General features: G+C 35.6%; 1 protein-coding gene across 1 annotated transcript in view; it reads left to right on the top strand.

Annotated features, from left to right (window-relative positions):
* CNTNAP2 (contactin associated protein 2) overlaps positions 1 to 24,097 on the top strand; it is a 1,069,322-nt gene that overhangs the window by 441,469 nt on the left and 603,756 nt on the right. The gene's annotated exons all lie outside the window — the stretch shown is intronic.

The following is a 24,097-nucleotide window of genomic DNA, read 5'->3' as shown; positions in this document are numbered from 1 at the left end:
AGAGGTCATCTGGTCCAACTGTCCTGCTAAAGCAGAGCCACCTAGAGACAGTAGCCTAGGGCCATGCCCAGACAGCTGTTGAATATCTCCAAGGAAAGAGAATTTACAGCCTCCCTGGGAAACCTGTGCTAGTCCTCAGTCACCCTCACAGTAAAACAGGAGAGGCTAGGGGGGCTTCAACAGGCCGCAGAAATGGGCTAACAGAAAACCTAATATTCAACAAAAACATATGCAGAGTCCTGCCCCTAGTGTGGAATAACCCCATATACCAGTCCACATGCTGGAGGCTGGCTGGATAGAAAGCAACTTTGCAAACAAATGTACTGGAACACATTGGACAAGAGTTGGCAGTGGATGTTTGTGACAACAGCACAGCTAACTACATCCTAGGGTATACTGGTAGAAGTGTAGCCAGCAAGTCATGGAGGTGCTCCTTCCCCTGTGTTCAGCATTTGCAAGATTACATGTGAAGTGCTGTGTTCAGTTTTGGGATCCCCAGTCTAGAAAGACAACAGAAAGTGAAGAAGGTGGTCATGGATCTGCATGAGTATGAGGAGAGGTGTATGAGGAGTATGATGAGTATGGTGTATGAGGAGAGGCTGAGAAAATTTCATTTATTCATCCTTAAGGAAAGACTGAAGGGAGACCTTTTTGCCTACTACTACCTAAAGAGAGGCTGCAGAGAAGATGGGGTCAGACTTTTCTTTCGGGTACGCTACAATAGGAGAAAAGACTATGGACACGTTGCAACACAAAAAATTCTGATTTAAGTGCACAAAAAGTGTTGCCACTGTGAGGGTCACCAAAACACTTCAGCAAGTTGCTCAGAGATGTTGCAGCTTCTCCATCCTGGAGCATGCTGACTGGAAACAACCTGGATGACCTGGATGCAGCCCCGAGTAACTTCATCTATTTGGACCTTCTCGGAGCAGAACTTTACACTAGGTGGTTTCTGGAGGTTCTTTCTAAACTAAACAATACCGTAAGATTAACATTAAGATAATTAAAAAATTTCTAAATGTAGAAAGCAAGTTTTAGATGAGAATTGAGACCTCTAAGGAGAACAGAAATTCCAAACTCAAGAAAGACTGGAACTATCTAACAACTCTCTTTTACTCAGTGATGAAACAAAGATGGAAATGAGAAATGCAAACTGATACATAATGGAAATGAAATGAAATTAAATTAAATTAAATGACAGACAAACAGATGCGAGTTAACAGAAAGCACATGTTACAAATTATAGCACATTCCAAGAAAGAAGACGAAAGAAAGTAATCCTAGTAATGAAGTTATCCTGCTTTAGGGGAAGAAGATTTATTTTTAAGAGATGCTAATACAAAACCAAAAAAAAAAAAGGTGTTTTTACCTCTGATTTGTAATTGCGAAGGAATGAGATTAGATGTTTTGACACAGTAAGATGATAAAACGCATTGTATTTGTTCAGTCAAAGATGAATTAAACAATATTGATTAGCACTCAGAAGAAGTCAAAGAAGTGTTAGGGTTAGAGATGTGAAAAAATCTGGAACACTTTTCTCCTCAAAATCTTTTGTAGCTTATGGAATAATCTCAGTCATCTATGTAATTATTTTCTTATTGAAACTAAATCTTATTTACTTTAAGATTCAGGAATGCTTTGTGAATAGTTTATTTAAACCTAGAAAGTATTTAAGAAGTACTTATGCATGCTTATTACTTCAAAATAATTCCATATATAACTAGTGTGAAAGGTGGAGCTATGCTGTACTCTGAAATTTGTACCTATGGAAGGTTTTGTATTTCTAAAACAAGTTGTGGAAAAAATAAAAAAGTTTGAAAACATTGTATAGCTGGTCTGAAAGAAAAACCTTTTACTGTATTTGTAGGAGTTAAAAACTGTAAGTCTGTTGTTATAGTGTAGCTACAAAAATCATAATGACATTTAATAAACTGTATTTATTGATATACACGTATGCACATATGTACCTGAAGGTGTTTATATGTTTGTATGAATGTATGTGAGCTGCTTTTGGCTATATTTGTACTGTTTATAGTCTATCAAGAAGTAAGTGTATTCCTAAATTATATAGTGAAGATCGTTTACTCTTTAGTCACATAAACAGTTGTGGAAAAATAATTCAGTGGGCAGGTCAGAAGAAGAATCAGGCAGCATGGTGAGAGCAGAAACTGTAAGATGGAATGGACCGAAAAAAAAACCACCCCCCCTCCCTAAAAAAATGGCATTTGGTATCACAACATGAGCTCAAAGAGTTACCCATTATGCAGAAAACACATATGAGGGAGACAGAGAAAACATCTACCAGATGTCTTAACCAGTCCTTATTACCCATTTGCAAAACATTAGTTCTCCTTGGTTTTTTCATATAGGAATGAATAAGCTAGGTAGGCAGCTGCTAGATCTTCTGGATATAGTCTGATGTCAAACTTTAAAACAACCTTGGAATTTTTTTAGTGCTTTAGTAGTCACAGATAACATCTAAGATTGACTCATGAGTATTTGGACAGTGCTAAGTTTGGTATTGGCCAAAGGTGAAGGCAGTTTACAGAAATGTAAATCATTGTCAAAGAAAAGACAGTGGCAGAGCAAAAGCCAGAAATAAGAATGCAGAACGTAACTATCCCTAGTTTAGGCTAGTCTGAATTAAAACATTCAAGCTGAGAATTTGACTACTAGGGTGACACTCTACTGAGTCTTATAAGGAAATGAGTTTTGAATTCAGGAGCCAGAAGAACTAGAGTCTGAGTTTCTGATTTGGATAATTAAGACAAGCAAGGGTAGGGATAAGTCAAAGCATAACCAAAGGCCTTTTGCTGCATTAACCATATGTACAATATAAAAAAATGCACAGTGCTCAGAGCAAGATACTGTGTTCATCTCTGTCTTACAAAGTCTGCAAACCTACTTTCTTCTTTTTATGTTCTTGGTATTCATTCTTCTTGCAGCAAGAAGATGCACGGCAGATGCATTTTGTCAAACGGATCTTTAACAGTTTCGAGTTCACCACTCTCTCACTTTTTAGGGAGGGATTTTTGGTTTGTTTGGTTGGGGTGTTTTTTTTTTGGTTTTTTTGTTTGTTTGTTTTTCGGTTTCAAGAGGTGGTCCTGATCTCTGTGTTTTTCTCAAGGACTTTTTTCAAGTTCCCGTTTGCTGATCTGCTTTCCGAGGTTATCAAACTCTTTGAACATCTTTTGTAGGCTACGTGCCTTTCTCTGACAGGTGTCACATGATATCAAAGCTAAGAGGCTGTAGCAATTAATACTGCATTGTGCCATTTGTGCTCCTTATCACATAGAAAACCACTCACATTACCTGTGCAGTCTAACATCCCCATGAAGACTACGCCTATGCTGGCAGTCTCCTGAGTTGCTTCATTAACCTCCTCTATGGCAACATCTTCACTCTTGCTTCTTCCTGCATTCAATGTATTTATCTTTATAAGAAGCATCAGATACTGTCCCATCCTCCTAGTTGCATTGAGATTGAAGCAACTATTTGATACTGGAAAAAAAATCCTTTTCCAGGTTATATTTATAAATGGAACACAATTACAGGTTTTTCTAGTGGTTTTAATACATGATCACTTCCACTTAACTCTGGTGTTCCAAGGCCTTCCTTCTTAAATATATGGGGGAAAAAAAAAGATCTACTGGTATGTGATAGTACCAAAATCACCTCTTTTAGATGCCTGAAATAACAAGCTAGCATAGGACTTAATTGCTTGTATGCAACATGGTCTTCCCACCTTAATGACAATGAAAACCTTGCTCTCCTGCCCAAATACGTGCCTAATTATACTCAGTATCTTGTAAGATAGATGCAAACTGGACAACTGAAGTGGTTTGTGGGTGTTTCTTTGTACTTGCTTTAGAGCTGTATCCAACTGCTATCATCAAGGATAACTGCACGTTTAAATAACAGTATTAAAAGTGATTTCTAGTAATACGTCTCGCAAACATGGGATACGTGTTTTGCTGCCTGGATGTGAAGATCTCAACTGAAACAACATAAGAAAAAATACAAATAACAAATATATTGCTAGGTGAGCCTGCTTTTAAGTATGAATTGAAAAGAATTCCTTTGTAATATCGGGCCTTTTTATTTTTTAACGTAGAAGTAACTGAACACAACTCTAGTTTTCTACATATTTTTGTTCTATGCTTCTGTGTTCTCTTCCCAGTGACCCTTTTTCCTCCCAAAGCCCTCTTTCCTATAATGTCCTCCTTGATCACCTAACTCCCCAATTTTATCAGTGGACAGGTAGGGAACACCGCCTATACCTGTCTTCAGTGACCAACAGGTAGATTTAACAAAAGAATTAATATGTGAATGGAGGCTACATTTGAGTCCCTCTACTTTACTCATGAGGTGCCACTTATAAAACACGTATTCCTACAAAAGTATGCAGGTGTAACACTGAAGCCTCCCACCGTCTGCCAGATGTGGTCACCAGTGGTGAACTTGTTCTGACACTGTTGAGAGTTACTAAAAGGAGGGCAGAAAAACAGACAAAAAAAGATGTATTATGATATAATCCTAAAACCCTCATTTTCTTTTGAAAGCAGAATTAAATGGGTATTTTTTTGACCTGTATCTTTAAGTGTGTTTATCTCTGTGTGTTATTGTTCACAGTAAAGTTAGGGTGTTGAACTTACATACCTGTAGGAAATTTCTCTGACCATTTTCTGAGTGCAGGCATTTTCTTTCTTAGCATAACTGACCAGATGAAGACCAAACTGTGTGTAAAATCCTTTAAACATGTTCTAAGAGACCATTTAATAATACTTCAAATAGTCAATAATTGCAGTCACATAAGGTTCAGTGCTCTAGCAAAGACACTAGAAAGAAATGGGACAGAGTCCTTTTTCTGAATGGGTTACTAAGTTAGATTTAGCTGCTCCTAATGCCCAGATTAGTTTTCTCAGGAGCTATCTCTACGCTCTTAGATTATTATAATAGGCTTTAAAAAAATGTTAATGGAACTCTATGTAGCTCATCACATTTGTTAAATTATTGTAGTGTTACTTCCTAACACCAAATGTCTTATGAGAGGCGATAGCAAATCAGAATGGTATAGCAATTTCTTTTGACATGTGACAGTGGTATCAGTGTATCAGTATTATCTTTTTATGAATTGGAATGTTGTAAGGGTCATTACAGTTATTATTTTGGCTTGCAGATCATACTTCATATATCTAGAACTTAACTATCACATTTAATATTTCAGTAGTTTCACAATGCATTGTTATTTATATGTAAAATAATGCATAAAGAGGGAAAAGAATGCAAGTAATAAAGGTGACAGATGCAAAAAATTTATCTTTAAAAATTATTTTTTATTGAATGGTGAAACTGAAAAAATTCCTAAGAACTGGAAGTTTTTTTGGTTGGTTGGTTCTTAACTTTTTAAATAAGAGATAAAAGGAAAGCTAAACTCTTTACAATGACCATGATATTTCCTTGATCAGTGGGTCACAGTAAATCAAAACCCTTTTTCCTTGCATTGACTACCAAGCCCTAGAAAAACTTTTTCAGACATTTTCAAACATAGATGATGAAGTAGCACCAAAAAAGTCGCAGTTATAATAAAAACTTGCATGCAATGCAATTAGCATTTATGCCACAATCTTTAGGCACTGCCTTTCCTTTAAATGGATGCAGAAAGTAAATGTATGACTCAAATACAGCTCCAGTAAAAAAAGGCACAATCATTATTTTGTGGAAAGAAGGAGGCTAAATTCCACAGCCACGTTATACTGTAAATGTAATTACAGAAAAACAGTTAAAACTGCTGGAGTGCAAGTTTGCCTACAGTCTATACATTATTGCATTTCCTATTAAAAAGAAACAGACAAAAGACTCTTCTCTGCTTTAGTTGCCTTCCTTTAAAGTACTAAAACATTTAAATGCTAATAGAATGGATCAGTCTGGCTTTTATATGTACATATATAAATATATAGAATATGCGCATCTATGTTTATGTTGGGATAGTTGGGGTTGTTCAGCCTGGAGAAGAGAAGGCTCCAGGAAGATCTTATAGCGGCCTTCCAAGTATTTGAAAGGGGTCTACAAGAAAGCTGCAGAGCGACTTTTTACAAGGACATGTAGTGATAGGACAAGGGGGAATGGCTTTAAATTGGACGGGGGAAGATTTAGCTTAGACATTAGGAAGAAATTCTTCACCATGAGGGTGGTGAGGCACTGGCACAGGTTGCCCAGGGAAGTTGTGGATGCCCCATCCCCAGCAGTGTTCAAGGCCAGGTTGGATGGGGCCTTGTGCAACCTGGTCCAATGGGAGATGTCCTGTATAAACGCGCACATAGTTTTTTCCGTATAGTCTTCGTTTCCTAGAAATAAGCTTTCAACTACATCCAGGTGGCTTAGAAATACCTTCTTTTGGCTGTAAGTAAAACCAGAAACAGTTACAGTAGAGAAAGAATATCATTTAAATTATGAGAGAACTAAGAGCGCATATTCAGAAACCCAAGATATTTTGAGAAATGTACATTCTTAACTACGGTATGGATGATGCATCATGCAGCACTCAATGTTTTGTTTCTGTACCAAGGCTTCCCTGTCCTAGATTGATGGAAAAACTCTTCTGTTATGTACTGGAGGTTAATTTCATCACCCAGATCTACTTGTGACTGAATCAGCATAACTAACTTTAAGTACTAGACATCAGTCTTCAAGCAAGTAAGCCAAGAACAATCTTGTATGAAACTGCAGTGTTGCTGGAAACCATTAGCTCACACTGAGTTTAAATCACAGAAAGTCAGAAGGAAAAATATATAAAATGGAGCCAAGTGGTTTCAGAGATCTTGGCAAAAGAAAGTGTTCCATTGCCTGAAAGGTACATCATTCAGTAGTAGTTATGAACTTGAAATATGAACTTATGAGACACTAGAAAATACCAATTCAAAGTTCTGACAAAAAAAAATTCTAGTGAGTCAGGGGATAATAGGAGGAATGGAATTGTTAGTCTAACAAAGTAGCAGACTTTTACTACTAGGGAAAGAATTCTCTAGAGAAAAGTTTTAAGCTGGTCAAAAATGAATATGATACCAGGTGTTTGAAATGAACTACTCACGAAGTGTAAACGTCAAAGAATTTTCTTCTGTTTTCCTCCTGAAAAAGCAAAACCTGAGAAAAAAACTGAGTGTCAGGGTAAAACCTGAAATCCTTAAAGAATAATATATTATGTTTTTATTTAGAGGTACAAACAAGAGGTAGTGGCTAATGAAGTTGATGAGGGAATAAAAGTCATGGGAAAATCTCGTACTTGGGGAGAATAGCATAAATCCCTGTAAGTATCATTTCTATTTAACTGGGTTATTTGAAGTTAAAAGCACGTTCTCTAAATCTCAACACTCCTATAAATGTACATTAATAATTATTATGGGTTATGTTCTTTCATGCTGTGAGATATCCATCAGCTGTGGCAGAATGCCCTGAAGACGGCACAATGCTCTATTAGCTTACTTTTGTACCATTGTCAGACATTAACAGAGCCTGTCTGGTTCAGTTGAGGCTGCTCTGAATGATGGTACGCTCCTATTCCATCTAGGGCAGGCATTTATCAGAGATTATATAATAATTTAGGCTCAAACAAACAAATTAAAATATCTTAACAGCTCTCTCACCTCCAAAGTAAGTTTAAATTTTGAGGGATTCCTCACCTGCACCAGTTTGCTTGTAATTGCAATGTAGAAGATCACCATGCGAAACTCAGCTGTTCTGTTCACTAGAGGAGAGCAGTAAATCAAAAGTTGATTCACTGATGGATGTTCTGCGTGATTCAACTTTCCCCACTTTATATTCTGCTGCAGCTTTTATTGTGGTTGCATTTAGCTGTTGCCCCTGCATTTGGTTCTCATTTTAGGAATGAGTAATGGTATTTGTGTATGCCAGATGGTATACAAATAGTCCAAGAGGCATGCTGGGATCATGAAAACTGATATAGTACATGCACATATAAAATTATCTTTGTATACATTTTTAATAAGGGTATTAAACTGTCACCTGTAGGGAGCTGATATGGCTTTTCTTATAATGGCTGTTCAAAAGGATCACATAGCACTAAGAGCTAAAGGTGAACTTTTTATCCCTCGAGCTGAAGAATCTGTTTGGAACAGAATGAAATTAAACACTATCTTCCAGTTAAACTGTACACTTTTCATTAATAACTTAACACTGGAGTCATAGCCTCAATCTGTAAAACATGCCTGAGAAAAGAGCAAAGAACAGAAAGCAAAGTGGCAGGCAGTAGTCAGGGAAAAGTTAATCAGTTTGAAAGAGACTGAGCAGTAGTTTGCAATATTTGACAGTCTGTGACCTTTTAATACCTTTTGTTTGTCATGCCTTGAGCATTTAAAATGAAATGTCATAATTTGTTATGGCATTCAGAACACATAAGTTGATTAGGTTTTGGTGTTGGGTTTTTTAATCTTTAAAATCAATCCTGAAAATCTTTTTTTGTAAGTTTAGAGTGCAACCTTCAGGTGCGCTTTTCAGAGTTATTAAGGACTGCTAAATCACATGCCTCTAAAAACTGAGGAAGATAAAAAAGTTATAACTCAGTGAGAATAAGCACGGATTGTTTGAATTTTTCTTATAAATCTTTAAGGCAAGGATGGAGTAATGTTTTACTCTGTTTTGTTACTCTAGTAAAACTCAATAAAAACTGAAGCTGAGATTTTAATGCCAAATTAAGTGATTCTAAATTCTGATATATGATACTATATGCAAGATTAAGTTTTAAGGTTTAATGGAATGGTTACAGTGGCCCCTTTTCATCACTCAGTAATATAACAATAAAGCAGCTATCAGATCTCATGACTGAAGAACAGTTACTGGGCATATATTCATTTGATGACTTCCCAAATATACATATTTGATGTATAAAAGAGTGCAACAAAGAAAAGCATAAATCCATCATTCTAAAAATGTCTACCATTGAGTAGGACTATTTAGTAGTTTTATAACGAGATATAACTAATATATATGAAGCTTCTTGCTTAATTAATTGATAATAAGCAAAATGTTGTGTGGAAGATCGGGGCTTCATAGTCAAGATTTTTCTTTAAAAATGCGTCCTCCACTTTAACTATTTCCGAAAACTTAGTTGCAAAATGGCAGATCGAACTAGCGATATCAAGAAATTATTACTTTTTTTTTTTTTTTTTTGTTCAATTAGTCTTCTCTATCAGCAAAGGCAAATTTTACAAAGCATTTCAGGGTGACTTTTGCCCTTGCCTGAACTCTTCCTGATATTAAAATAGAAACAGACTTGGGACCGCTGGTTCATTGCCTGTCATGCATATATGATGAATGAAGAAAACATATGTAAACTATTGCCTAAACACACTATTCATCATATAGACAAGATCTCTCCATCTTGCTAACCATAAAAATGTGTTTGGAATATGTGTTGACTCTGTTTCAGGAGCACTAGAGAAAATGTATGGAATAGGTGACAAAGCATGCACATTGTATATGACATAGAACTCTTAATCAAAGATGATTAAACTTTTGTTTCTGTGCTTGATATAGTTGAATAAAAATGAAGAAAAATAACTGCATGTTTAAAGTTACAGAAAATGCCATGAAATTTAAAGAAATAGAAGTTAGAATCTGTTGTCGAGGACAGGAACACTATTTAAAAATATACTTTCCCTTTGTCAAGCTTCCAATTCAGTATTCAGACACCCATAAAATGGCTGTTCCTCAAAAAAAAAGTACCTAGGATTTCCCCATATTTTTATATTTCTTTTTTCTAAATACCAGACCTTTCTGGCTTTTTTTTTGAGATATTTTAGTATAAGCAGTGTGACTGCACACCACACAAAGGGACATGGATGGAAATAGGAAATATGGCGTCCTATTACAGAAATACTAAATCTTCCTTATGTCCAATGGTTTATTTTAGCAAAGAGACTTGGACAATGTTAAAGGAAAGAAATAAGTGTTATTCCTTAAACCTAATGTACTGAAACATGTTAAAATTACTTCATATCATACTGCCTGGAGCAGTTTCAAATCTTGTTCAAGTGTTAAAGTTCTCCTTGGAAAAAAGCTTAAATAGCTAAAGAGAAAAGGGTTTTCTTTTGCCTTGTAAAACTGCTGACCATTGTCCACTTACATATTACAGTACCTTGTAACGCATAGTGTCTGGATCTGGAAGTACACCTGGGAAAATGAAATCATGACCTCTAGCTACATTTCTAGATTTGTATAGAAAAACCTATCACTGTCAAGAAAATGTCAGCTGCACGTAGAGTAGAAATTGTATTTAGGAATTTTAAAAAAGTGAATCTGTGAGACAAAGCAAAATTTTGAATAGAAAAATAATATGAAAATTAAGAGCATAGGAATGCAAAATTCTGCCACAACACTTTCTCTTATAGCCTCAATATAAAAATTGAAAATAACATGTGTTTATAGAATCATAGAATGGTTTGAGTTGGAAGGGACTTTAAAGATCATTGAGTTCCAGCCCCTCTGCCATGTGCAGGGACTCCTTCCACCAGATGAGGCTGCTCATCCAACCTGGCCACGGAGGTTACTGGGGAGGGAGTATCCACAACTTCCCTGGGCAACTTGTGCCAGTGCCTTACCACCCTCATCATGAGGAATGTCTTCCTATTGTCTAGTATAAATCTTCCCCTCTCCAATTTAAAGCCATTCCCCCTCATCCTATCACTACATACTCTTGTAAAAAGTCCCTCCCCAGCTTTCTTGCAGACCCTTTTCACATACTTGGAAGGCCACTATAAGGTCTCCCTGGAGCCTTCTTTTCTCCAGGCTGAATGAGCCCAGTTCTTAGGCAGGATGTTTTGATGTGCTTGGACTGGCACACAGACCATAAGTAAAGTGTTCCTCACATTAGAGAACTGTATTTTAGTTTAAATTATTTTTAAGAGAATACATTTTTCTTGGATTTATTAATCACAAGAAAAATATCTTGATTTGGCTTCTATTATAACAGAAAACAAACTCTGTCCTAGGAAAGCAAACTCATTTTCAGGCATCATCATTCTCAGGTTCACACTGGTTTTCCCACTTCTGGGAAAGAGTTTCTAGTGCACCAAATGTTGAAAACTACTGGAGTAGGTGTTTGCACATGAATTAAACATCAAGTAACCTGGTATTTCACAACTGTTCTGTTTAATTTCCTGTAACTGTGATTGATGCTACAGCTAGCTGTCTGACAGAAATGCATTACCTAGTTTGTTGAAGCATTTTGACACAATTCTATCATAAAACCTACTGAATCTCTCCAAAGTGAGATTATAGAATATTTTAAAATTTATTTTTCAGTTTAAAAAAAGTCATATGAGCATAGGAAAGAGATCTGCTAGAGACCCTTTAGGTGATAATATCCAGTTATATGCTGTTGCTAGCAACTACATTGCACAAGTCGTTACATGAAGGAAGACTCTGCCTCCTTGATTTAGATTTCTTAGCCTTTCTAACTTTATTTGAATTTTATGTCAGAATTTCTCCGCTGCTGCTGGTCAGAAACATTTTTCAGATTTCTATCCTAACTTTAGTAATGAATATTTAAAACTGTTGTTACAACTTTTCCCACATTTTTTCTTTTGTCTCAGCAGCATTTACTTTAGTCAATGTTATGACAATAGTCATAAGGTTTTTACGTTTTTTCCTTTGCACATATTTATTTCTCTGGTAAGGCAGACTTTTTTTCCCCTGCTTGATCTGAGGTTTTTTCTATATACCTCATGTTTTAGGACTACAAAGATGAACTGCCCATATGATGAAGAGGGACGTTTACCTTCCCTCTAACAATATAGCAGGGATTCAACAACACGTGCCTGTACTGAATAGAACAGAACAAGAACGATTTAAGCATGGCTATAATTACTTAGATTAAAGATCTATGTATTGTGTCTCCTACATTGTTCATAAGAAAATGCCTGGGGAAAAATAACAATTGACGAAATATTTACAATGCCTCTACCTTCTAATTAGTTTCAACTCAAAAACTTCTTGAGTCACATGTGGCATTGTGTATTTAGGAACAGTCAGTAGATTTTCTTCCTCTGTGCTTTTGCTCTTTCCATTCTTAATCCCACATAGGCATCTAGGACCCACAATTTTTATGCTAATAAGATTTAGAAGTCATTGCCCCTTTGCTGAGTTTCCCCTCTCCTTGATTGTTTTGAACATCCCGTCATCTGATGCCCAGTATGTCTTTTCCCAGGAAGAGTGTAAAAAGTCAATCTGTCTTACGCTCTCTCCTCATCTCTTGTGATTTTGTAGGCTTTCCTCATATTCCAATTAAGTAATTTTTTTTCCAGATTGAAGACTCCCAGATTACTCAGTATTTCCTCATTCAGAAGTTTCATACTGTACCCCTTTTATATCCTGTTTGAGATGAGGGGACCAGAACTTCGCATTATGTTCAAACTGTAGATGAACATTGGCAGTACTGTACTTTTCTGTACTTATGTGCCAGCATTTAATTTACTTTTTAACTTCTGCTTAGTATTGAGCTGATTGTTTCATGGAACTACCTATTATAATCCTGAGGTGTCTCTTCTGCATAGTAATGATTAGGTCAAAGCTTATCATTTTTAGGTGAAATTAGGATAGTCTTTTTCCCATGTGGTGCTTTACATTTGTCTACACTGAATTTCAGTTGTTAAGGGTCCCAAGACATATTCTGCTGCAGTTCTTCACAGTGTTCTCTGACCCTTCCCACTCACTAGCTCAGCAAACTTTCCTATCTCTCTGCTTACCCTCTTTCCTGTGTAGTTTTTTCTAAGCACTACAGGTGTCAACACAACTCTGCTTGAGATTTCTACTACTAGAACTCAACATTTTCTAGTGCTTCTCTTTTAACCAGTTGTTTTACCCTTTAAGGACCTTTCTTATTACGCTATAACTGCTTAGTCACCTTAAAAGTCTTTGGTGAGGGATATTTTCAACAGCCTTTTGGAAAGCGTAATTGATTACATTAACCAGATTTTTCCATATACAGTTTTATCCATATACATATTTGCTCTTTAAATGAATTTCAGTGGGTTTGTAACAAAGGATTTTTTGTAAAAAACAAGCTGACTCTTCCCAAGCAGATCATAATTACTCAGGTGTCTACAGTAATTTCATTCTTTATTCTAGTTTGTAAGACTTTGCCTGACATAGATGACAAGTTTACTGGTCTGTAATTCCCTGGCTTTCTGGAAGAATATTCTTAAAAATTGCCACCCTTCTATGATTAGGCTCCAAAAAAGTTTTATGTGAGAAATTATCCACCATTGTTAATAATTCAGCTATTTAATCCTCTAATTGCTTTGGAACCCATGTGTGGATATGATCTGACCTTCATGATTTGTTACTTTTCCATTTTTCCATTTGTTCCAAAACTGCTTCACACTGAATCCTTGAAAAAAATCCCTTACAAAAAAAAGAGATGCAATGGGGAAATCACTCTTATTTCATCCACATGCAAAGAAAACATTTAACTTCTGTGCCATTGCTTACCTTTTGTATTCTTTTTATATCTTATTTATCTGCTGGTCTTACAAAGTGTCAAGCTCTGTTCTTCTGACAGGTTTGAAGAGAGGTTTACTACTCATTTTAGTTTCGTATTTGATAATACAGTCCATGCAGCTCACTTATTAACCACTTTTGCCCCAGGTGATAGAATAAATTGTCATTTAGTTCCTAAGTGAGATCCTCTGACTTTCCACTGCTTATCTGTCTCTTAAGTTTTAGCACATCATTGCTCAAGTCTGATAATTTTTCCTTGATCAAAATAGAAACTCCAAACTTTGCATCATCTATCCACTCATTAGTACATGCCTTACTTCCCTTGTCCCATTCATTGATGAAATAATACAAAACCCAAGAATAAATCTTGAGAAACTCAACAAATGATCTCTCTTCCTCTAGTTGCCTTGTCATGTTCCCCTTGACTCTTTTCCAAATCTGATACTTTGCCATCTTTTTCATTTTAATTACTAATCTCCCAGGAGTGAATAGGAAACAGTACACTGAAATCTGCCTATATTTTATCTGTGCTATAAAAAAACCCCAAAAAAACCAAACCACAAAACCAAAAAAAGTAAACAAAGAACCCCCAAAAAAACCCCAAAATCTGTCTTGCAGAAGAGGTATCCGATGGGCTAACTTAACTCTGCCTTAGATTCATTTTATTGTTTCCCTGAAATTTACACATTTTTCTTTGATCTCTTCTTCAAAAATATATTTAGCATTGAGTAAGTTTATGCTAAAAGTCTGTGGTTTTCTGGACAGTTATTTTGTCTTTTTTAAACTTAAATATTATGTAGGTCATTCACAAATCCTTGTCTTTCCCCATCTCTTTGTTTCCCACTCCCTGTTGTCCAAATTTGATAAATTTATAAATCATGGAAAAAAGGACTTGCCATTTCATGAATAATTTTCAGTCAGTTTTGCGTAAACATTACCTCGCTTTCTTAGATATATGTAACATTATGTCTTCAGGATTTGTTTCTGCTGCAGTAATTTCAATTTTGAACCATTCTTTCTATTTAGTGTTTTTGTTTGTTTTATTCAATTTTGTTTACTGAAAGAAGAAAAAAACTCAAATATTCATTTTGCTAACACTTTTACCTCTGCTCCTCATTTTATATTGTCTCCTAATTTCTGTGTTGTAGTGAAAGGATCTTTCTGTTCAATATATTTTTTGCCCAATCCACAGGTAATATTCACTTTGTTTCTACTTAAACCTTGATTTGCTGATCATTTCCTTGGTTCAGACTGTTAATAAGTGGTTGTACTTAGGGAGGGTCTCTACAAAAGCAGAGGACGTATCGTCATGAATACAGACCGTGACACTTCCTCTGTATCTAAACTTTACTGTGTTTCAAAAAATGATGATCAGCTCTGCTTCTTAAGGAGATGATAACTTGACCTTTGCTGAGCCATAAGCAAAGGGCTGTAGGATTTTTCAGATTTTCACTAACAGAACCTTGTGATTAGGTTCAGGGCTATTACTCTTTAGGAAAATAATTGTGAATTCCACTTAAAAATCACACAAAATTGCAATATTTTATTTTTTGTTTTTAAAAACTCAAGCCTGTCTAATAATTGTGGTAAAGAAATTCATGAAAATATACTATTCACTGTACACGCTTAATAAAATTCTGGACGGCATATGCAATGCTTCGCTAATAAGAAGCACTACTGTGCATTCCAAGAGTGCTTTATGCTATTGAAGAGGCAGTACTGAATATTTCTGCTGTTTCTGAAATGTGAAGTGAACTTGTAATAAACTGGAGACTTAATCAGACCCAGCAACTACACAATGCATCCACTAATTTCCTGATTTCTGCTGTCTCTAAGCCTTCGTCAGCACAAGTTGGCAGAAATGTGGATGTGTTTGCTGGCTCTATAATTTAAAATTTGGGTTTTTTTCACTGTTCTTTCCTCTTCCCTTCTCCACTTTGTTTTCTCTCCTGTTTTTTTAGCACTTGAGAGCTCAGTATTGTACTTAGTGTTTGACTCTTTCTGCAAAACTTTGTTCATTTATGACTTTCATGGTCTTTTAAAATGTATCAATACATTTGCAGTATGAGAAAAGATGTTTCTTTTAAATTCAATATTTAGGTATAAATATAAATAGTGTATAAAATGTAGATGCCTGAATTGATGAAATTCCCTCTGAATAGAAATCCAGCATCTCACTTGAGCCTAGAATGGGTCAGGTTACTCACTCAGATATTTCAAACATTATGTCAAGACACAGCAATTAAAGACAAGTGCGTGATTACAGCTCCACACAGCAATTTGCCAGCACAGCCCTAAGGGTTTAATGCTGCTTTCAGGAATACAGCATTGCATAGCTGTGATTAGAGTCAACTTTTTATATAGTCTCATCATTTAGTTGTTGTTTTTCCCTTAACACAACAAATACCGGAGAAGTCAGCCCTCAGTATTCTCATTTGCAGATGATGTGCAAAGAAAGCAGAGCTAACTTACTGATTGACCTGTTGCAGCAAAAGATAAGGAACTCAGTATTAGTTTTGAGAAAATTTCTAAAATCCTTTCTTTTAGGAGCATCTCTCGTGGGTGAGCAAACCACCTTCCTAAACAAAGGCAGTGACTCAGATATCTAGGTATTCTACTGAGACGCAGTGGGGTTATTTGGAAGTAGAACCAAAGAAGCAGAGCTACAGTTGTAAAATATAAATGAGCATTCAGAAATTTTTCATATATATTCTTTAATACTGGCCATTTATATGCTGTCTTAATCTGACACCTAATTTGTGTAGGTATATTTTGATCTAATCATCTATTATCATGAAAAAAGTAATATGAAGATATTCTGTGTTTAAAAAATAGGTTTTATTAGCTATAGACTAAATGAGGGACCATAAGAGCATGGTATGTGGTGGTTCTGGATGTCATAAACATAGTATTTGAATAACAGTCTTTTCTTTAAAAAATATCATACCATCTCATTCTGTGTTATTTGTATTCATTTTTGACACGTATTTTTCCTATTTTTCTGTTCGTGGCAGCACTCCATAGATCAAGCTTAACACTTCAAAATTATAGTCTCTCTGTTAGATTTAGCAATCCTGGATGGAATGCAGAGTGTTATGAGACACATATTTGACTCAATTATTAAGTCTAAACATGGTAATTAATTTGTCAATCCAGATAAAACGAGCCCCAGCATACATGTAATCTGATTGGATTTTGCTGGTTTTGTTCCCAAGCATTTGTTTTCTGCTGTCACAGAATCCAGAGACAGAAATATTAACACTTGGGTAGACCTTTATCTAAACTTATTCTCTGAAAGACTTTATTGTGGTAGAAAATAAGTAGATAGCCTTAGGACAGGATTAATCTCATACACAGATGGATGTGCTCTAGGCATCTAAAGTGCAACTCCATTTCCTGAATTTAGGTACCCACCACACTTTGAAACACCTCAGGTATCCTGCCTCGCTCTCGGCTGTTGGTTTATGTCAGATCTCCTGCACATTGTGGGACATCTGCTGGATTGATGGAGATATCTTGGTTATTCTAGCAAGTCTGCTGCTAGGCAGTTCAATTGAACACCTATGTAAAGCTCTTGAAGTTGATTTTTTCAACCCCAACTGAGAAAAGCATCTCATTTCATGAGGGTACTTAGATTTTAGCTATTTAACATAATTCAACTTAAGTGTGTGAACGGCGTTAAGTATGTGTTTAGGATGTGTTTAACATTCTGTAATGAATTTGTCTTTTGGTGTCTTGTTTCTTCTATTGTAATTTTCTGTGTTTAAGATTAAAGCTCTGATGTTAGATGTAGTGGGAGTGTCCCCTTCTTTGAGAAGCCACAGTGTGAGTGCTACCACAACACTGCTTTTTTAGTAGCATAAGCTGCAGCATCACACCTTTAGGGAGCATTTTCTGTTGCCTCTTGTTACTCAGATCAGAACTGTGAGGGAGAGCTCACACTCTTTCTGCACTTCAGACCCAAGCACGACAGATTAGCCTGGTCTCTGCAGACAGGAAGACAAGTTGATCTGACTGTCCAGCTGCAGCCCAGCAGGAGATTTTAACTTTTCTGAGCCATGCTGTCTGCTTCTCCTTCTCAACACTTAGCACTATTTACCTTTCTAGTGTAGCACAAGACAAATCATGCCAGGACCATGGTGAGCTGTTGGGAGAAAGAGGTTATTGGGGTACTTAAATGCCTTCAATATTCAATATTTAAAGCAGAATTTTTCTGATGTGTTGATATGCCAGTGAGCAAAAGTAAGGTTTCCTCAAGGGCTGTATTTCCTATGAGAACATCAGTACTTGAAATACACAATGTAAAGCTGTTAGGAAGCTCAGCATAGTCATCTGCTGCTCAAGATACCTTGAAAAAAAAATTCAATGGTGTCTATAAACATATTCTTTAATTTTTCAATCTCTACGTGTCTTAGGGATGCAGGATGTTCATCTTTTTGCCTACATCAATGCAAGTGCAATTTAACTCAGTACTGACATATAGTCTAATTGGCTTTAAAATGGAATTTTGTTTTTTGAGTGCTAATTTTCAGGTAATGACTTTCTAATTGATTTTCTTCTTATGAAGGACCATTGATTCATTTCCTTCAATGAAACTCAGTCAGCTTCCCAAGAGAATTTATTAAAAGCTGCTGAAAACAAGGATCTATCATGGCTGCTTTTTTTTTCTACCTTGCTTTGCTCTCCGTTCTGTCTAAAGTATATGCTTTTTATTTTTTCCTAAATGGGCTTAGATTAACAAGGCTGAACAATTATATTGTGTATATACAAGGGAATTAAATGGGCTCTTTGAATAAAATTAATCTTTATATGAAGATGGATTGAACTTCTGCTATATTCCTAAAATTTAGATATTCACCATGGGCTCTGATACATTAATATGACAGCTACTTAACATTTGTAGCAGTTATTCTAAGCAATCAGTTTGGATTGCACAGAGATTATCAGAAGTGATATTATTTAACAGAAAGAGAAATGATAATTTTTAAATGGAAGTATGAGCTATTTTGTTATCATATTGCATGTATCATAAAATCACAGCTGAGTTTATGTGAAGCACAGTGGAGACTGACAGAATGTTTTCTGTTACAGCACAATATCACAATGTGAGCTGATAACGCGAAATGTGAGTGATAATTGGAAACCTTTCAGTGATCCTATTTAAGAAGAGGTTGAAACCTGATGTTTAAGACAGACAGCAAGGGAGCAAATTCCCATGCTGTTATTTTAGCCTGAGTATACACATCCATCAGTGAAGGACGGAGGGGGAACAAAACCAAAACTAGTGTTTAAAACTAAACCTGTATAGATTTTGCAAACCGGATCATGTTGCCATTTTTCAAAATGTACTGGACAAATTAACAATTTTACTTAATTATCTGATTTTTTTGATGTTATGGAAGTATGGACAAAGTTTTCTCATCCTAGTTTGATGGTTCTTGCAAAGGAGAAGTTACGAATGATAGCAAACCCCTTTCTTATACGGAATGAAAGATGTAATGAGATACAGTGGCTAGAGCAGCAACTAAACAAAGCCCAAGTAGAAATGAAGCACATTTTTAACACTGAATATAAGTAACTATTGGAAGACCTTCTGCAGAGATGTGATAGATTTAATTTTCCATAATTTTCAGTTTTGGAATGAAGACTGAATAACCTTATGAATGTTGCACAACAGCTCCAAACTGAGAACTCATTACTTTAACTATTGCATGGGAGTCAGTACTCTGTGTCTACTGAGCTCCAGACTTGATTATCATAATGTTCCCTTATGGCCATGAAAGTCAATGAGTATCTGTTATTTGATGTATTTCTTTTCTTTAAGTAAGCAGAGGTGTAAAAACAGTGCATGGATTGTTTTTGCTTTAAAAGGATCAGTGCATAAATAATAGCTCATCAATTCTCAGAAAACACTTCTGAGAGTATTATCTCTGTTTTACAGACAGAATGAGTTTCAGAAACATTGGTCTGTTTGTCTAAGTTCACACAGTAAACAACCAACAAAGCACGACTGCCAGCAGTCGTTCCTGGTTACAAGTATTTACAGAGTTTTATCAAATAGCTGTGAAGATATTTCCTGCAGGTGCCTTCTGCAGTACTACAGAGAAGGAGTAACATTATAATAGCCTCTTCCTTCTGAAGAGCTCCAAATTTGTTCTAAGCACTTGCAAGCCTGTTTTCAAAATATTTTTGAGAGGTTACTACATTAGTCTAGAATGCAGGGAAAATGAAAGACAAGTAGGTCCTGGTTACGTTCTCATATTAATTTTCCAGAAAGTGATATACTAGACTAATAAGTAGCAACAAGTTCATGATGTCTTCACTACAACAGCTGGTCATAGTAAGAAATCTGCCACTTGGAAAACTGCAATGTCTGTGTGACATACCTTTGGAAAACAGAATATGTAAGAATATTCACTGTGTATGTACCAACCTTTCCCAGAGCAATTTGAGCCTTTGCATAGGAACAACGCTGCACTCCACCTTTTTTATGCTGTTGCAAGTCCTTGTCATGGGAGAGTAAATCATGTAGGACAAATATTTGGCCTCAGTAATAAAGATCTTTCCTCATCAGAACTTCACCCTTCTGTTACTACATGAGTAGTAAAACACATGAGGCTACTCGTGGCATGGGTGTTGCTCTTTTGACATCCAACTCTTCTTTTCATTCAGTGTCTGTAGAGGCCCTCAGCCCTGCTCAGTGATGGACTCAAGAGACCATGGAGAAGGCATGCTGAACTCAAAATATTACTGCCTGCTAGGTCAGGGAAGCACGGGTCCTGGCTGCCAAAAATATATAAACCAGAAATACCTGAATCAGATACAATTGCCCATGCTACATGAGGACAAAAAGAATGGTTTGTACACAACTAATGGTCAATTGAGTCTAAATTTTCAATCCCCTAAGATTTATAAGAAGGCTTAAAATTAAATTTAGGAAGTTTCTGTTGCAAGCATATTAGACCATTAAATCACTTTACTCTTCATTGTATGAATTGTAAAGAAAATAAGTAGACAGGTAAACAAAATTTAAAAATAATTCTCCCAATTATTATTTTCAAAATAGATTCACCTTTGCCGATCATTAAACAAGGTTTTTGATATACAGAAGTCCTCCTGTTTCAGATGCTACCAGCTTTTTGTGGGCATTTTTACCTAAAAATTGGCTATACAGTCACTTTCAGAACAGTCCTTGATGTAAACCTGAGCAAAACAATGTTATAGGGAGATTATAGAGGTATATTATCTCAGTCAATGAATAGTATATAACTCTTAAAGGCATACAGTTGCAAAAGATGTAATGGAATGAAATTGGATTATTTACTTTGGAATAAAAATAACACCTTCAGTAGTCGCCTTTATTAAGACATTTAATAGGTTACTAAATTCCCAGAGTTTCCCATGAGAGATTATATCATACTCTAAACTTCTGATAATGAATATCAGGCACTTTCAACATGAAGATTGAGTTGCTATTTCACTTTGTCAGAACGGAGCGAAGCAGAGACACAAATATTTTGCAGTCCCTCCAAAAACCTGTCATTTTCATCTCAGAAGGAAAAAAAAAAATAGAATAAAAAGTTCAATGAAAGAAATCTCTGAAGAAAGTGGTAACTTGTAACAATTCACGTATACCTTTGCACATTCCTATATAAAATGTTCTTTTGGCTTTTTGGTACAATTTCAAAAGGCCACATGGTTAAAACTTTCCTTATTTCCTTAGAAAGGGAAGCAGCTTTTAGATTTAAGTCAAAGGACAGGCAGGCATGTTTGAAGACTGTCACATATTGTAATTCCGCCTTTGGGGATTCTTAGTAATGTTGCTTTGATCAGTTTGAAAGGACTAAGCTAAAGAGTCCTACTCCACGTGTTTTTCCTGAGAAGGGAATTTTGTACATGCTTACAGTTTTTGTTATGCTTCTTTGTGCTTGGAGACGTTTTAGACTTGTACTGGGTTTTAGAAAGAATTCACATTGTTTCCCTTACTTATATTTGGTACTGCAGCTATAGCCAGAAAGAGAGACATATATTAGTGTTGTATGGCAATAATAATAATTTTTCTTTATTTTTTTTCCCTAGGCATTGTCTGCTAAATCTTAAAGCTACACATTCATTTTTTTTCTTTCATAATCACGACATCTGGGAAGCATACAAAAACAAAACATAAAGATACAGAATTCTATTAGATGCATACTTTTCAAGTTTTATAATGTTTTAATGTTTTAAGAACATCTGAAGACATGTTTAAAGAAAGATTATTATTTTGTTCTTGTCCACTCCTACTTCCCCTTATTGAGAAGTTCAGTTGAGTTGTGAAGAACTACAAATGTTATTTTCAACAAAAAATAATCCCAGCATTAATGGTTACTGAAACATACTGCAAAACCACCTGATTTTATTTTTTCTTCAAAGTTTTATTGTTATTGCTATATAAAATATCAACTTTAAACTTGAAGTAATTAATACAAAATAAGCAAGTTTGATTCCTCTCAGCTTAATTTACAATTGTATTGCTTTAATAAACTATTTCAGATGTGGTACATGTTTTGACTAAGGACACAGTCTAGGCAGAATTGCAATGATCTGAAAGGCAGTCTTTGGACATTTCTATGATTTAACGTAGGAATGAACACTACTCATAACAGAAAACTGTTTATCTTAAAAATTTACCATCCTGATTTCCCCATCACTCGAAAAGAAAGAACGTGAAACAACTATGGTAATTTTGATTCATAATTACATCAAAGTCATAAATAAAGGTTTTCTATCATGGGCAGGGAATGTTGTTTATATTAATATATAATCCATTAAAAGCTCAAAAGTTGGCTTTTTTATTTTACTGGTTGCTATGTCCCTGCTAAACATACAAGACTTTAAACAGTATTTAAAATAGGGTTTACCTTTGTACTTTTTCCTGTGGGGATTTTCAGAGTCTTATAGTCCAATGCACTGAGTGCAGGGGCCATGAAATGATATTGCTGAGTTTGTACCTGCCCCTCAGAATTGCACTCACTGGTAACAGCCTCAGCTTCTTGGGTTGCAAAGTTTCAAATAAGTAACTGAGTAGAGTAGTGGAGTTGTGCAGAAGAGACACAAGATGCTTTGAGAATAGACTAGTCTAAAAGGAATAAATATGATTCTGAAAATTACTTGAAAGTTATTTAAAAAGCACCAAAGTATGTGATAATTTCCAAGCGCATCAGTACTAGCGAGGAAAAGAATCCAAGGACCATCCTGAGTTCCTCTGTGTTTGCCCTTCTTCTCAAGGTGAGAGCTGTTACTGTTGAGCTCCACAGCCCAACAGCCAGTGATCAGACAATTGTTGCTGCTATTGTCTTAATAATCACTGCAATTGCTTTTAGTTAGTCTGGAAACACATTCTTCCTGTCACTCATTCTACAGAAGATGTAACAAAAGTAGTTTTTGTCTATTAATGAATAAAACCTCACATCTCCATGGAAGAAAAAGATGTTTTACTCTGTTTCTATAACCATTTAACAATTTTTTTATAGTCTTTTTCTTCTAACATGAGTCAGTCACTAGGTAACTTTTGAAACTAAGTTGTTGATTATATTCTCCATTTTGTAGAATACTTTTATACTACATCCAGGAAAATTTATGTTTTACTGTGTATCCAGTGAAGAGTGACGAACTTTTAATTTAATTCCTATCTCCCGCTTTGCTTCACTGACCACAAAAGGCTCAGATTTCTAATTTAGGAACCCATGTGAATACTTGAGTAAGTGCTTAATAAGTATTATTTTATTTTTACAAGCCCATAAAACAAGTGAATTTTTACTCTCTATTTTATAACACTCAGACAGTGGAAGATTTAGTCAAAGCTACCTAATCATTTTCTCTGCATAGGAAACCGTACTGTTTCACAGAAAATTTTTGCAACTTATTTGTCTAGCATCATATAGGATCTCTGCAGCAGTCACAAAGAGAATTCAGCTCCTGTGCCACAGGGCACACTCTATATGTTACCTCCTTGGAAGAGAGTACTTTCCCATCTGGCAGTCCACACGCTTGCGCAGCATGCCTATTGCTGTTGTCATGCAAAGAAAGGAACTATCCTAAAAGTCTTATTCATTTTGAAACCTAAGTGTAAATATTGAATCTTAAATTTTGGGAACAAATTGCCAAAAACAAGGATAAACTGTCATCAACAAAAGTTTCCAAATCAAGCTCATCTGGTTTTCATGTTGAATGTAGATACAGTTAAGAAATGTAAAAACCCACCTCAAACCCTCAAGGTACTGAAATCTCAATTGTTTAGGGTATTAGGATCTATAATCACAATTCTCATTTGGGGTATTCTATGGATCTCTGGAGAGTAAATACCATGTAATTTACAAAAAGAAATTAATATCATAACGTTATTCAGAAATGCATTATGACTCTACAGGAAACCTTCTAACTATTCAATGTTGGCTTTGTTTAATACCTTTTGTGTATATTTTAAAAAATATTTTTCACCATTTTGTGTAATTTGATCAAAACCTAAATGATTCACCACAGGGACTGAATTTTCTTGCTCCTTATGCAGAACTGAAAATTATCTGCTAAGTTTGTGAATATC

Source organism: Cuculus canorus, chromosome 2, assembly GCF_017976375.1.
Source record: "Cuculus canorus isolate bCucCan1 chromosome 2, bCucCan1.pri, whole genome shotgun sequence".
In the NCBI taxonomy this organism is placed as follows: Eukaryota; Metazoa; Chordata; class Aves; order Cuculiformes; family Cuculidae; genus Cuculus; species Cuculus canorus.
This window is presented reverse-complemented; position numbering and strand designations above follow the sequence as displayed.